This window comes from Saimiri boliviensis, chromosome 1 (genome assembly GCF_048565385.1).
Source record: "Saimiri boliviensis isolate mSaiBol1 chromosome 1, mSaiBol1.pri, whole genome shotgun sequence".
Lineage (NCBI taxonomy): Eukaryota > Metazoa > Chordata > Mammalia > Primates > Cebidae > Saimiri > Saimiri boliviensis.
The window spans coordinates 115,619,808-115,635,568 of NC_133449.1; the positions used below are offsets into that span (position 1 = coordinate 115,619,808).

A 15,761-nucleotide genomic window follows, 5' to 3' on the forward strand; every position below is an offset into this window, starting at 1 on the left:
CACATTCTTTATCTTACAAGGTTACTGAGAGCACAGACCTGTGCCTCCTTGTTATTTGAGACATTCAGAACATTAGATTTGTTACTACACCTACTACTTTTAGAAATGCCGTTACTACTAATAATTATACTCATATAAATGGTATCTGGCTTCTAGACTGTGAATTTTATTAGCAAGACCACCTGTTTCTCCAACAACTGATCTAGAAAAGCCCTATGAAGAGTGTTGATATTTGATAGTGTACATTTATGAATCTTATATACAAGAATAGTATGGAATATATACTGTACTATTCTTGTACAGGTTCTTGACCAAGAGAATGTTTTTAACTCCTACCACTAATTAAATCAACAGAAGATTAAAAAGTATCACTATGGTAAGAAAATTGGCTGGGCGCGGTGGATCATGCCTGTAATCCCAGCACTCTTGGGAGGCCAAGGTGGGCAGATTGCCTGACGTCAGGAGTTTGAGACCAGCCTGGCCAAGATGGCAAAACCCCATCTCTACTAAAAATACAAAAATTAGCTGGGTGTGGTGGCATGCATCTATAATCCCAGCTACTAGGGAGGCTAGAGGCAGGAGAATCACTTGAACCTGGGAGGCAGAAGGTTGCAGTGAGCCAAGATCATGCCACTGCATTCCAGCCTGGATGACAGAGTGAGACCCTGTCTTGAAAAAAAAAGAAGAAAAAGAAAAAAAGATTTAAATTGCTAAAAGTTCAGAAGAAAACTTAAAAAAAAAAAAAAATTACTTGTACAATAACTGTTTTTATACTTTTTTTTTTTTTGAAACAGAGTCTCGCTCTGTCACCATGCTGTAATGCAGTGGTACACTCCCGACTCAAGGCAACCTCTGCCTCCCAGGTTCAAGGGTTTCTCATGCCTCAGCCTCCCAAGTAGCTGGGATTACAGGTGTTTGTGCGCCACCACACCCAGCTGGGGTGACATTACCAGCTTTTTTGTATTTTTAGTAGAGACAGGGTTTTGCCATGTTGGCCAGGCTGGTATTGAATTCCTGGACCCAAGTGGCCCATCCACCATAGCCTCCCAAAGTCCTGGGATTACAAGCATGAACCACCATCCCTGTAGATACTTTTCTTCTTTGTTTAAACCCACGGCTTCTTTTGCACATGTGAAATGCCACTGGTTTAGAATTGTAGTTACAACGTTAATGTAATATATAATTATATCTTAGCTATAAAGCGCAGGTTAACGTCAAAAGGACACTGTCACTGCCATAAACCACAGCAGGAGAATAAGAAGTTTTAAAAATGAGCATTAAAGGACATTAACTTTAAAGGCAAGGGCACAAAGTTAAAACAAAAAATAACTCAGCTGGAGTAAACATAAAGATACTTTGGTATTTTTTATGAAGTTCCAAGCTGACTTTAATCTTCAACAAAAATTCACATACACAGTAAGTCATAACCTCAAGTTTCTAAACAATTATTCTAATTTTTTTGACCCAATATAGTCAGGCTGTAACTTTCAATCTTCATTTGTGAGAAAATAGGGATGGCAAAATTAGGAAGGTATCCTCAAGAAGAGAGGAAGAAACAGAAGAATTATGAAGAGAGGGGAATTTTTAAATAACTGCTTCAACCTGATGGAGAAATGTGTTTTCTCGGGAATGTTTAAGACCAATGACATTCCACTAATTACAAAAAACCATGGTCATTCACAAGAAAGGGAAAAGAAAAAAAAAGCATTGCCTTCTCCAGAACCCCATGCCCACCCCACCCATTATTTTTACTCTAAAATAAAAATAATTTTTCTAATGGAGTCAAGGAAAAGAAAATACTTTTTTCTTTCTGAAGGAAAACTCTGGAAATTCCAAAGAACTGAATGAAACAAAACTTTTCTATAATTAAAAAAGAAGACAAAGAAAGATAAAGGAAGAAAGAAAGAAATATGTCTAATATTTCATTCCTATGTCAAACAAAGGAAATGCTCAACTTCTCAAATGACCAGCCCACTCCAAAGATTTTGAGCAATAAATCTGAGTATAAGTATAAATACAAAATCAAAGTCATTTACTTTAACATGGTCCAATAAAGATGTTAAGTTAATGATACAGAATTGTTCTGACAATGGTAAAACAAAGGTTGAATCTCTGAACATCCTAAATGTAATATCTCAAAGCTAGGCTCTAACTTTTCATCTACAAAACCTGCCCCTTGGCCTTCTCAGTGTGTGGATACTTCATTATTCAGTTGCTTGTACCAAAACCCTCGATGGCCACATAACTCATACCCTACAGTCAATCAACCAACAAAGCCTTTCCAATCTGCCTTCAAAATATATCCAGAACCTGCCTGTTCTCTCCATCTCTACCTAGGCACCTCCCCACATCCAAGCTGCCTCCCTAGACTCTCTCAGCAGTCTGCCTTCCTAATCTCCTAGCTTCAGCCCTTGCCTCTCAATCTATTTTGTCTACAGCAACCCTGCAAACAGTAATCCTTCTAGACTCAGTCAGATCACATCCCTTCTGCTTAAACTTCTTGTACAGAGTATAACCCAACAAAAGGGGCCCCACCACCCCTCATCATTCAGACTCATCTCCCGCCCTATTTCCACTCCTTTCACGGGTGCCAGGCACCCTGGGGCCTCTTTGCTGGTCCTCAATGGATCAGGCACATTCCTGCCTTGGAGCTTTTGCACTCCGTGCTTCCTCTACTGGAATGCTCCTCCCCCAGAAACACTCAAGGCTGACCTCCTGTCTGTTTCAGCTCACCTGCCACCCTGCCTTTGAGGCCAATCTAGAACCTTATTTAAAAGTACAATCCACTCCCAACACTCCCCTGTCTCCTTTACTGTCTGTCACATCTGCGAGAATATAAGCTGTACAAGGAGAGTGTTTTGTTCACTGACGTACCCCAAGGTTCTGCAACAGTGCCTGGCACATAGTAGGTACTCATTTGTTGAATGAATAGGAAGGATTTTTCTTCCGTTGGTGTAGAGTCTGTCCCTCTCAAAGGCTTCCTGCACTCCCTTGCCAAACAGGCACCCACTAGCAGGCAGAGACCTGAACAAAAACATTCCCTTCTGCATACCAACTGATACTTAACATTTCTGAGGCAGTACAGCATAAGGCAGTGACAGTCTAAATGGCATGAATTCAGATCACACTTGGTCCAGACTAGTGCTCTCCCTCTAAATATCCAGACCAAAACCAGGTGAACAGAATTACAAATCAAAAGAATAAACAGATATATATAGAAATAATTTTGCTACATAACTTCAGGGTACGAATAAAAAGAAAACAAGCTTGTTCTACGTCTGCACAGAAGAAAAGACAGATATGTATGAAATACCGTATCTGGGAAAAACTGGATCTGTCCTGCATTATTATTAAACCAGTAGAAATTAATTATACCAAAAAGTTTTACTAAAGTTTCCAAATCTACCCATCTTTTGTTATCATCATTGTGCAACTAAATGTATACTTTGATGTATTCATCACCCCATTGCTTTTAGCTTCAATTTATGGCTAATTTCATAAATTTAGGACAATTTTTATCCCCACCACAAAATAAATATCAATTTAGCCACAAAATACAGAGGTTGAAATACTAAATCTATTTTGACCCAAGACACTAAAAACTAACCATAAAAATAAACTCAGTAAGCTTTTTCCAGTAGAGACAACTAAAATCATCTACAAGAGAAAAAGACTGAAGTCCAAGCCTTGTGTTGGGAAAATCTGGCCATGCAGCCTGGACACCAGCTTGGGGAACCATGGAGGAGAGGCAGGAGGAAGCAACACTGAGAATCCACGGAAGTAGGATCCGGAGCAGTCAATGCAGCACAACTGGGGCTGGACAGGAAAAGGCGAGCAGGGACAGCATAACTGCACTAGGGCTCCTCTATCACAGCAGTGACTAAGCCTTTAAACATGATTGGGAATCCTTTGGTAAGGCAACACTGGCAGGCACTTCAGAGAGCATCGCAAACTATCAGGGCTTTGGGCAACAAATTACTCTCCCTGTAAGCAGGACTTGGCAGAAGTGCTACTGAGCCTCCATAGAAACTCCTCAACAACCTGGGCAAATGAGAACCTTAAAATGAATGGCAAACTTATTACTGCTGTTAGAAGGCAGGATTTGTTATACTTGTTGGGGGAAGGATGAAGAAGGCTTCAAGGGGGCTGGCAATTTTCAGTTTTTTTGATCTGTTGGTTGACAGTGTGCTCACTTTTGAGAAAATTAGTCAATCTAGACTCATGATTTGTGCATCACACTTCAATAAAAGCTTCCCACCCACCAGCCAAGCAAACAAAGGACAATGACCCACTGTTTTTCAGAAGCTGCAGTAGGATACCCCACTGTGCTAAAAATACTCAGTGGGAAGGTCCCATAATCTAGATCTCTTCATTACACCTGGAGGATGCTGAGCAAATTAACTAAATGAAAAAAGTAAAACCCACAGTTTGAGACAGATAGCTCCTACCTAAAGCTAAACCAAGGGCTGGCCAATCTTCTACTTCCTCATATTGGTCTGCATTCACCTGTCACTTAGTATCTGAAACGCATGTCCCTTTAGGGCATGTCAACATTCACAAATGAGGAGAAAAAATTCCCAAACTGTATATAAGATGAAATGAACTAAATATAAAGGCAGAGCAAAAATGCATCAAATAATTTCAGTTCATTTGCTATTAACATGAGTCTTAATAATGAAAAATATAATCATTTCCACATTCTGAATATAACCATGTTAAATATCTAATTGAGTCAGAAAAGAGTAGATACTTAAATATTCAAACAGCTAAGCACTTCTAAACCATTGTAAATCAGTATTCTCAAAGAGCCGGCTCTTCAGGATTTTGTAGGTGGTCTGAATCTTAGTCTGTTACAGTATTCATGCTTATTATATAAAAATGTCCACATGCCTGTTTTCTGGTATTACTAATTCATTAGTTTCTTTTCTTTTTAAAGTGTCAGACACAAGTAGAATACCTTTATTCCTTTACTCAGGGCTTATGGACTGTCAAGCTGGGGAATCATTAAGTCATCCCAGAAATAGATGTTACTCACTAGTTCTCTTGACTTAAGCCTATGTTACTCCCAGGATATACTCCAGAAAATTAAAGCATCAAAGCTGACAAAGGGAAAGGGAAAATGAAACCAAGGAAAACACAAATGAGTCTCAGAGCCATCCATCCTAGACATATCTGCTAAACTCTTGCCCAGTTTCTAGTCTCCTAGGGCAAGAGTGGGCAAACTTCTTCCACAAAAGGATAGGTAGTGAGTACTTTGGGCTTTGTGGGCCAGGCTCTGTAGCAACCACTCAACTGTGCTGTTGTAGCTCGAAAGCAGGCATAGATAACATGTCAACAACAACAACAACAACAGGTGTGGTTGTACTTGAATAAAACATTAATTATGAACACTAAAATTTGAATTTCATATAATTTCCACATGGTCATAAAACATTCTTCTCTGGATTTTTTTTCCCCCAAGGATTTAAAGACGTAAAAATCCTTCTGAGTTTATTTATAGGCCATAGTGTGCCAACCCCTGGGCCTAAGGTATTTAAGCTAAACTTGATAAGTAGGCTACCCTTACTAGGCCCCAGTGTGAAAACATTGTTAAAAAGATAAAATGAGTGACACAATAAATGTGTTGCCATCCCCTTTCCACTTTCTGTTCATTTGGAGCGCATACTTGGGGAGGAAATCCGTTTTGTAAAAGTCTCTCCCATCAATGTCCTTTTGACCTAATGCACAGGATGCTAAAGGGAACCCACTGCTCTTTGCAAGTATAATGCAACATATTAAGCCCATGTGAATTTTCCCTTTTCCTTATCATCCATAATCCAAACAGCCCACTTATCCAAGAAATACAAAGGGCTGAGAAAAAGATGAAAGAATAAAGACAAGGCCATCTGTCTTTTCTTCCATGTTAAAGAAACTGCTCTCTATTCACTGACTTGCATGGGTAGATGATACCAACTATCTTCCCTGCAGAATTTCAATATAATCAAACAATACTGACCGAGGAATTCTAATTTAGTAAAATGCATGTAGTAACATACCCAAATATTGTCTCTTTCAACTTCAAAGATCATGCAACCTAGCAAAGACAGTTGTTAGCACTGCTATTTTTTCTTTGGATGTTGTCAAAGGGAAAGATTTTATATACATCATAGAAAGTAACTGATGCTGCTATTTATATCCTTTCTTCCAAATGTACAACTGACAATGTTCTTCCTTTTTTGATTATTAAAAAATTTTTAATAACAGTAAAAGGAAATGGAAAAAAATCATATTTTTGACAGAATGGGTGAGTAGAAGCTTACATTGTGAACCCAAACATCTGGTTCCAATCCAGACTGTTCACTTACTAGCAGAAGATAAACTGAGGTACCTCTGAGATGAAACCCCCATTACTCTATCTCAATTTCCTCATCAATGAAAAATGATAATTCGTACCTACTTTAAGGAGTTGTTGATACATAAAAGTATTTTACAAACTCTGCTGATTTATATCATTGTAAAATGCTATTTTAGCTTTTTTCCAAAGTTGCCAATTTGGCCACATTTTATCATTTAATTATAAACATCTCTGCTTCAAAAAAATTTTTTAGCAAATGTTTAATCCTAAATTATAACTTATTTAATCACAACTTTCTATCATTAAGTAAGAACTTCTGGAAGACAATTAAAATGTTTAAATGTATGTTGTATTGGCCACTACCAAATATACTTTTTATTATAAATCCAGACTTCCATAATGAAGGTGTAATTCAAAAGAAATTTAGCATTTAATTTTAAGTCGAAACTCTACCCTCAAACCTTATTAATCAGACTATGACAGGAGTAAAACATAAAAATGGTGTTTGACATTCTTGTGAATGATTCTTTTATTCTTTTCTCATCCAAGATTGATGAGAAAAGCCTCACTCAAGGTATCAGAAGTTTAATATTGATTCTGTTCTCTCTTCTGAATACACTAGCTAGATGACAACATCATTCCACTTTTTACTGTATCTGTCAGCTGTCAATTATGACAACAACAACAACAAAAGATCACATCTTGACAGACATCACTGTTGCAGATGTCTCTGGAAGAGGGAGGAGAGATCATAAAAAAAAAAATTGTTGTTGGAAAGTTCTTTATATCCCTGTGAGACTAGGCAAAAGAATTAGACCTTATCATTATTCAGAAGGTAGAGTTCTGGAGAAAACAAAGAACTAAAATAAATTAACCTAGACAGAAGAGAAAGACTTGGGTGATTTAGTAGCAGCACTGCCCTCAATGACTCAATGTTTGCAATAAGGAATGCACAGTATCAGCTTTCCTGACACGTAAAATATCACTTGTATTATTTCCTTTTCAATGAGCAAAGAGAATTAATAAGCTGGCCTCACAAAGAAAAATAAATTATCCACATAAGTAACTTTCTGATAAACTCTTGGCTGTCCAGTCCCGCAGAAGGCCCAGATGGGAAGAAAGTGCTGTGGGTTACAGCTTGGCTCCGTCTCACACCAGCCCTCTGACGCTGGGGCTGGATCCTGTGGATGAGGGAGTTGCTCAGGTGATCTCTAAGGGCCTGCTCACTTTAAAGAATTTACATATATGAGATGTTTTAATTCGGTCTTTAAACTTACTTGATGCTTCCCGGGAAGAACAGCCCCATTTTAGTGGTGACGGATATTATCTGCATATAGAATCATAGGAATGATACTAGTCCTGCCTTACAACTAGCATAAATAAGGGCAGATGACCAAGTCGGCCCCAAAAGGCCTTTGGTTTTGGCTCTTGCTCTTCTCTCTAAACCAGGCGTCCTCAAACTGCGGCCCCCTGAGGCCATTTATCCGGCCCCCTGCCGCACTTCAGGAAGGGGCACCTCTTTCACTGGTGGTCAGTGAGAGGAGCACAGTATGTGGCGGCCCTCCAACCGTCTGAGGGACAGTGAACTGGCCCCCTGTGTAAAAAGTTTGGGGACACCTGCTCTAAACCAATGCTACTCAACATTGCCCCACAGGGGACATTCGGCAATAGCTAGACATTTTTGGTTGTCACAACTTGGGAGGCAGAAGGTGTGCAGATTCTAACAAAAGTCTGGGTACTTTCCATAATAATTTTAAAACCATTGCATGTACAGAATTATCCCACTTGGGCTTTTAATGGCAGTATATTCATCCTACCACACAGCAATGGAAAAGATCAAACTACAGCTACACAGAACAACATGGATGAATTTCACAGACATAACAGTGAGCTGAAGAAGCCAGATACAGAAAAAAAAAAAAAAAAAAAAAGCACTGTATGACTCCATTTATATGGATCTTAAAAACAGAAAAAAATAATCTATAGCACTAGAAACCGGAATACTTGTTATCCTTGGGAATGTGAGGGGAGTGCTGATTGGGAGACAGCACAGTAGAACTTTTTGGGTACTATGGACTGAATTCTGTTCTCCCAGAATTCCTATGTTGAAGCCCTAGCCCACAATGTGATGATATTTGGAGATGGGGTCTTTGAGAAGTAATTAGACTCGGATGAGGTGAAGTGGGTGGGGTCTTCAGGATGGGATAAGTGTCCTTAGACACACCAGAAAGCTTGCTTTCCTCCACCTACCTCTCCCCACACATATACATGAAAGAAAGGCCACAACTACACAGTGAGCAGCTAGGAAGAGGGCCTCACCAGAACCCAACTATGCTGGCACCCTGATCTCAGATTTCCAGCCTCCAACACCGTAAGGAAATAAATTTCTGTTGTTTAAGCCAGAACAGCAGACATTTTGGTATTTTGTTATGGTGGTCCAAGCTGACCAAGGTACCAGAAATGCTGTATGCCTCAATATGGACAGTGGTTACATGAGTGAATAAATGTGTAAAAATTCCCTGAGCTGTACCCTTACGGTTGGTTCAGTTTTTTAGAAGGAATAGCAAGAAACGAGGCACTAACTTAGCGAGAAACAATCTAGCATTAAGAAGCTGAGAGTTGGGAGACTTTTCTATTTTTCGTTTGATTCCCTTGTCAGTGTGAATTCTTTTCTATGAGTATATGTGATCTTACATAATTTTTAATAACTTGTTAATTTTAAAATTGCTCTAAATTCCCTACTTCAGAGTGTGTGTCTCACCACTGCCCCTGAATCCTCAATGGCAATGACTGCCAAATCCATACCTGCCCCCGTGCACTCAAACTCCAACCATGAGTTTCCAGGCACCACTGGTGCATCTCCTCTCAAGCACACAATTGTCACACCCATCACGCCTCCATATGAAGTTATTCACCCCCAACCCCTCCTCCACCTCTGCTCCCTGGCTTCTCTCTCTCAGGCACTAACTGACCCTCCTTCTCCTTTGCATCTCTGTGTGCCCTCAGATTGTTTACCTACAGGTGTCTCTCCACTCTCAGACTCAGAAACCAAACACATGTAGATAAATTTTTCCTGAGCAAGCAGGCAGGTATTCCTCATCCAAACTATAGTTACTCTCTAACTAAAACTCAGGAAACCAAATACTATAGATTCAAATAACATGATATCCCTCACTCTCCAAACTCTCATTACTAAAACAGATTGATTGATCGATTTTTACGATGGAATCTTGCTCCGTTGCCCAGGCTAGAGTGCAATGGCAGCATCTCGGCTCACTGCAACCTCCACCTGCCGAGTTCAAGCGATTCTCCTGCATCAGTCTCCCAATTAGCTGGGATTACAGGCACGCGCCACCACGCCTGGCTGATTTTTGTATTCTTACTAGAGATGGGTTTCACTATGTTGGCTAGGCTGGTCTCGAACTCCTGACCTCAGGTGATCTGCCCACCTCGGCCTCCAAAAGTGCTGGGATTACAGGTGTGAGCCACAATGCCCGGTTCCGAAACAGATTTAAATAGCATGGGATATCTGTATTTTTGCAACAGCCTCTAACTGTTGCTTCCATCCCCTTCACTATCACACAAGGCCAGACCTTCATTCCTTTAAGTCCAGGTCCTTGTTAGATGCTAGAACATGGTTTTCCTCCTTCTAGCCCCTCCCATTCCATGCACCCTAATCTCTGTGGCCACTTCTGCCTTTTTTTTTTTTGAGATGGAGTTTCACTGTTGTCCCCCAGGCTGGAGTGCAGTAGCACAATATCTGCAACCTCTGCCTCCCGGGTTCAAACGATTCTCCTGCCTCAGCTTCCTGAGTAGCTGTAATTGCAGGCATGTACCACAATGCCCATCTAATTACTGTATTTAGTAGAGACGGGGTTTCACCATGTTCGCCAGCCTGGTCTCGAACTCCTGACCTCAAGTGATCTGCTCACCTCAGCCTCCCAAAGTGCTAGGAATACAGGCATAAGCCACTGAGCCCCGCCCCACCGCTATCCTTCTGACACAGCTGTTGCCCCTGCTCAAAAAAACTCACCGGTTCCCACTCACAGGGATCCAGGTGAGACACTGCCTTTAACTTTCTGACTCCCAGAATAAACCTTGTGTACCAGTCACCTGATTTACTCGGTTCCTGATCATCTTTGTATATGTCCTGTTGTATGCCATATATCCCAAAAAGAAACACCTACCCAACCTTCCACTGCAGCCCTGAGCTCCGGCCAGCTCCTTCACTCTTTAGCTAGATGACTTTGGGCAAATTAATTATTCTCTCTGGGCCTCATTTGTGAAATGAAAAAATAACTGTACCTTCCTCACCTGCCACATAGTAACTACTCATTGGCTATCACTATTACAACCAACTCAAGTCTTACCTACCAAATGGTCTTCCTCAATACACATCCTACAGAAATCTTCCCTCATCTAAATTCCTTTTACTCCATTCATTTATTTGCCTGACATCATCTCCTGAGCTCTGCCATTGTGTTAGTCCCCACTATGGGCTTTATTTATATCATCTAATGTCATCTTCACAGCAGCCCTCTGGTGTCCAAAGGGACCAAGTAAATCAGGGAACTGGTACACAGGTTTTTCAGCAGAGGCAACAGCAGTGTCAGAAAGACAGAGATGGCCACAGAGAGTAGGGTGCATAGAGTGGGAGGGGCTAGAAGGAGGAAGGCCATGTTTCAGCATCTAACAAGGACTTGGACTTTCCCCACCTTCCTCATTTCAGTAAACGGTATCTTCATGCTAGAAGTTGTTCTAGCCTAAAACCTTGGTATTGCCCTTGACTTCTTTTCTCCTCTTAAACCCTACATTAGCAATTTATTTCTACACTAAATTTATTCATAAAATATATACATGAGGCAGACCTACTTTTTGTCTCTTCTCCCCACTGTCACCCTGGTGCAAGCCACTCTCACGTGTCTCATCTGGGTGACAGAGTAGCCTCCTGTCTCCCTGTTATTACTTTGGCTCCTTCCACTCCCCAGTCTGTTCTCCACACTACACTGGGAAGGAGCCTTTGAAGAGGCTCAAAGCTTCAATAGCCCCCACCAGTCAGAGACTGAGATCCAAAGTCTTTACCCTGTGCTGTGAGGCCTACATGACTGTCCCCTGACACAATTCCTTCTGTTACCACTCTTCCCCAGGATTACGTGCTTTGGTCCTACGGCCTTCCGCTCTTCTTCAAATATGCTAAATACACTGCTGACTTGGGCTTTCACAGTCACTGTTTCTTCTGCATCTGCAGGAATATTCTCCTTCAAAATACCTACCTGCCTCACCCCCTTACTTCATTCAGATGTCTGCTCAAAGGTCTCCTTTTTAAAGAAGCTTCTCAGCACACCCCAGCTGAAGCAGCCCCACCATCCACACTACCATATTTCCATTTTACCTCCTTGGTAGCATGTTATCAATTCCTGGCATCACGTCTATCTGTTTGTTCATTTATTATCTGTCACCTATGAGGCTCCTTGAGTCTGGGAACCTTGTCTGGTCTGTCCACAACTCCATTCCTAGTGCACTGAACAGCAGCATCTAATGCTCAATAAATATGTGCTAATGAATGAAGGAAGCAAGATAAGACTATAACTTTGGTGTACCTTACAGATCAATGTAGGAATTTTTGGCAAGGTTTGGGGAAGGTTATTCTGGCAATTAGTAACTGTGGAAGATCTAGCTGTTTGAGGACATTGTTGAAGCTATAAAAAAGTATAAAGCTACAGAATATTTCAAACTTTATGTTATTTAGGGGAGAATAGATGTAAGTATTAACAGACAATGACATAGGGCAAGTAAGTGAGCTAGGAGGACTTTATCAAAATAAAGGGGATTCTCATATCTCTACGTCCAGCCCAACTCTCTTCCCAAGCCAGTACTTCCAACTGTGCACCTGCTGATATCTACACCTGGATGACCTACAGGCGTCTCAAACTACACATGTCCCAAATCAGACTAATCACTTCTCTCTCCTCAGCCACTGCCACCACCTACTAACGCTTCCTCCTCCCGGGTTCCCAGACTCTTGACAAAACAGTTAGCACACAGTCAAGTAAGCCAGAAACCACCTTCCAGTCACCCCAGGGTCCCCCTTCACCTCCTCAACACTCAGCCATTCTCAAGATCTACCTCTCAAACTTTTTGCGAAGTCATACCCTTGTCTCTTGCCCCTTCTCTGACTTGATGCCAACTAAGTCTTCTTCCAATCAACCTCCGCATGGTCAGAGAGGTCTTTCTGAAATGTTGTCCTGCCTTAAGTCCATCAGGGACAACTTCCATCCCTGACAGGATAAAATGCTCATGTTTTGATAGGGCTATAAAGGGTGCTCTCCATAGAACAGACATTGCCACCCTTACTATCCTCATCTCTCACTGCCTTCCCCCTATTATACCCTAGCAATTCTCTCTTCTTTCGAGTGCCTCACGTTTCCTCCCTTCATACTCTGGTACGTGCTAAGTACACACTCTACAACACATCCCCACCCCTATCTTGTCAAATGGAGAACTCTAATGTACGCTGCAGCCAGCTGGGGCAGTCCCACCTATGTCAACACCCTCCCACACTATTCTGAATCTTCTATACTGTTCTTCCTTAGCGCAGTAGTTGTGATTATTTCTCCACACGTATGTCTCTCTCTCTCTCTAATGGCAAATTCCTATAGGGTAAGGTCCACAGATGCTCAACTCTGAGTCCTCAGCATTAGGTCTGGCACATAATAGGTACCAGATACATGCCTGCTGAATTAAAATGGCCTGTTCCCTGAACACATCTTGTGAAAGATCTTCCCTCTAACTCCATATTATTTAAATAAACTTTTTCATGAGGAGTGGGCCCTCTCACCTTCGGATCTTTGCTCTGACCTGTCCCTCTCCTTGGTACATCCATCCTTCCGTCAACTTTATTTTCTACTTCAGTCCATCAGGAAGCAGGTTAAGACCCTCAGGCTCACCACAACTCCAAGTGCTCACACCTCAGGGTCTTCGCACCTGCTCTACCCCCTACTTGCAATACTCTCAGATAGTCCCATGACTTGCTTACCTGCTACCTGCAATATTCTCCGATAGTCCCATTATTCAAATATCCCTGTCCTCCCTTAGGAAACAGTCCTGACATCACATTTTTTTATCTGTGCTTTTATTGCTAGTGGTGCCCTCCATAGGCACATCAGTTAAATGAGGGCAGGCCTGTCTCATTCACCACTGTATCTCCATGCCCACAGTACTGCCAGTAACATTCATCTAGTTCATATTTTTTGAGCACCTACTGTGTGCCAGACCTAGGTGCTAGGAATACATGAGGGAACAAAACAGATAAAAATCCCCTCACTCATATTCTACAGGGAGAAGACAACAATATGCAAGAAAAATACATAAAATTTAGGTGCTAAGAACAACTGAAGAAACGAAGGGAGGCGGGAAGTGAGGAAAGCCTCACTAGGTGACCCCTAGTAAAGATCTGGAAGAAGTGAGTGCAAACTACATGGATATGAAATTGCAAGCACAAAGGCCCTGAGGCCAAAGCATGTCTGACATGTGGAAGGGGAGGGAGCAAATGAGACTGGGAAAGTAACAGTGGGTCAGATTATGTAAAGCCTTATAGCTCACTGTAAGGGGTTTGTCCATCATTAGTAAGATGGGGACTCACTGGAAGGATTTTTTTTTTAAATAAAGGAATGGTACAATCTGAGAGCCTGTGTTTTAAGAAGATCCCTCTAGCTGGTATGCTGGAAATAGGAGCCAGGGCAGAAGCAGGGAGACCAAGTGGCAAACTATTTCAATAATCCAAAAGAGAGGTGGTGACTTAGCCCAGGGTGGCAAGCATTATCTGCAGTGTGAAAAAGAGAGGGCTGGGTGTGGTGGCCCACACCTGTAATTCCAACACTTTCGTGGGAGGCTGAAATGGGCAGATGACTTGAGGCCAGGAGTTCGAGACCACCCTGGCCAGCATGGTGAAACCCCGTCTCTACTAAAAATATAAAAATTAGCCAGGCAAGGTGGCACACGCCTGTAGTCCCAGCTACTTGGGAGGCCAAGACAGAAAAATTGCTTGAGCCTGGGAGGCAGAGTTTACGAGACAGGATTACTGCACTCCAGCCTGAGCGACAGAGGGAGACTGTCTGAAAAAAAAAAAAAAAAAAAAAGAAAGAAAGGAAAAAGAAAGAGCAGTCAATGATGTCTCAAAGGTTATTAGTCAGCAGCTTTCCTATTATTGAGATGAAAAAAAAAAGGCAACAGGAACAGTAAGGAAGGGGAGCTTGCTAGCCTTCTCTTGGCATGTTTGAGTTGCCCATCATCCATCTCAGTGGAGATACTAAGTGGGTGGCTGGATAAAGGTCAGGGGTGAGGCCTGCAATGGAGATATAAATATGGAATCTGTTAGCCTCTGATATGTAGGTACTTAGGGCTATGAGCCTGGATGAGATTACCATGAATGAAAAGAAAAATATTGCAAACACCGATGCACAAAGGAGGAGAACTGAAAGAAAAAAAGAAGAGAAGCTAGGATGACCGAAGATATCCTCCTACGTCTCCCAGAAAGAATACAAAAGACCCTCGCTTTTGCTCAAAGGCAACTCAGTCAAAGCAAAAAATAAATAAAACCTCCTTCCCACACCTAACAGAAGGGCAAACCCAGACCACAGGCTCTGTCAACGGGTTTCATACTTTCAGCAAAGACTCATGGGCCCGGCCCCATAATTTTTTTCAAAAGAAACCCGATGAACTTGGGCATCGCCTTTGCAGAGAACGGGATGGAGCAGGCACAGAGAAGGGTGGGCCACTCCTGGGTTCCAATCACTAGCATCCTCCAGGATGCACAGAAGACAAGCCAATGGTTGGGAGAAGTTCCCCTCGCCCCAAATATCCCTTCCCTCGCAGGGCAACGCCTCCCTAGAGTGTGTGTCCACGAGGGGCAGGCGAGCAGGCAGGAAGGGTAAGCAGGCAGGGCGGGCTCGCGGGGCATGAGGTGGCTGTGAGAGCAGGGGCGTGGCGCGAGGGCGTCACAGTGGAGAAGCGGGAGTCTGGAGGCCTAGGTTCTGCATTCAGAAAGTGGGTGGATGAAAGGCACCCCCAGGGCAGCAGCCCGACTCTAAGCCTCGGGGGCGGCTAGACAAGGCGTTGTGTCGCCGGCGTCAGGCGTGCCTGGCTGTCCTGAGGAGAACGGAAGTGTGAGCGGAGGAGCTCCGAGCGTGAAGACGGCGCTCCACCCAGTCACGGGGTCCTGGGTTCAAGGACAAGCCCAGGGTCGGAAGGACGCGACCAGAGGTACCCTTACCTCCTACAACAGCTGTCTCCGCCGTTCGGGTACCGGCTAGAGTACGCGGTCGCCGCTTCTCGCGCCGCTCTCCCCCGCTTCCTGATTGGCCAAGGCTGGCCGCTCCCAGAAGTCCCCGCGCGACGCGCCGCCAAACGAACTTTATGCAGACCCGCG

At 42.7% G+C, this 15,761-nt stretch overlaps 1 protein-coding gene across 1 annotated transcript in view; it reads right to left on the reverse strand.

Annotated features, from left to right (window-relative positions):
* Positions 1–15,716, reverse strand: part of NUP93 (nucleoporin 93) — a 117,613-nt gene extending 101,897 nt beyond the window's left edge. Inside the window, exon 1 of the mRNA XM_003943464.4 lies at positions 15,606–15,716. The gene's annotated coding sequence lies outside the window, so the exon portion shown is untranslated. The remainder of the gene's footprint in view (positions 1–15,605) is intronic.
* Between the last annotated feature and the right edge of the window lie 45 nt (positions 15,717–15,761).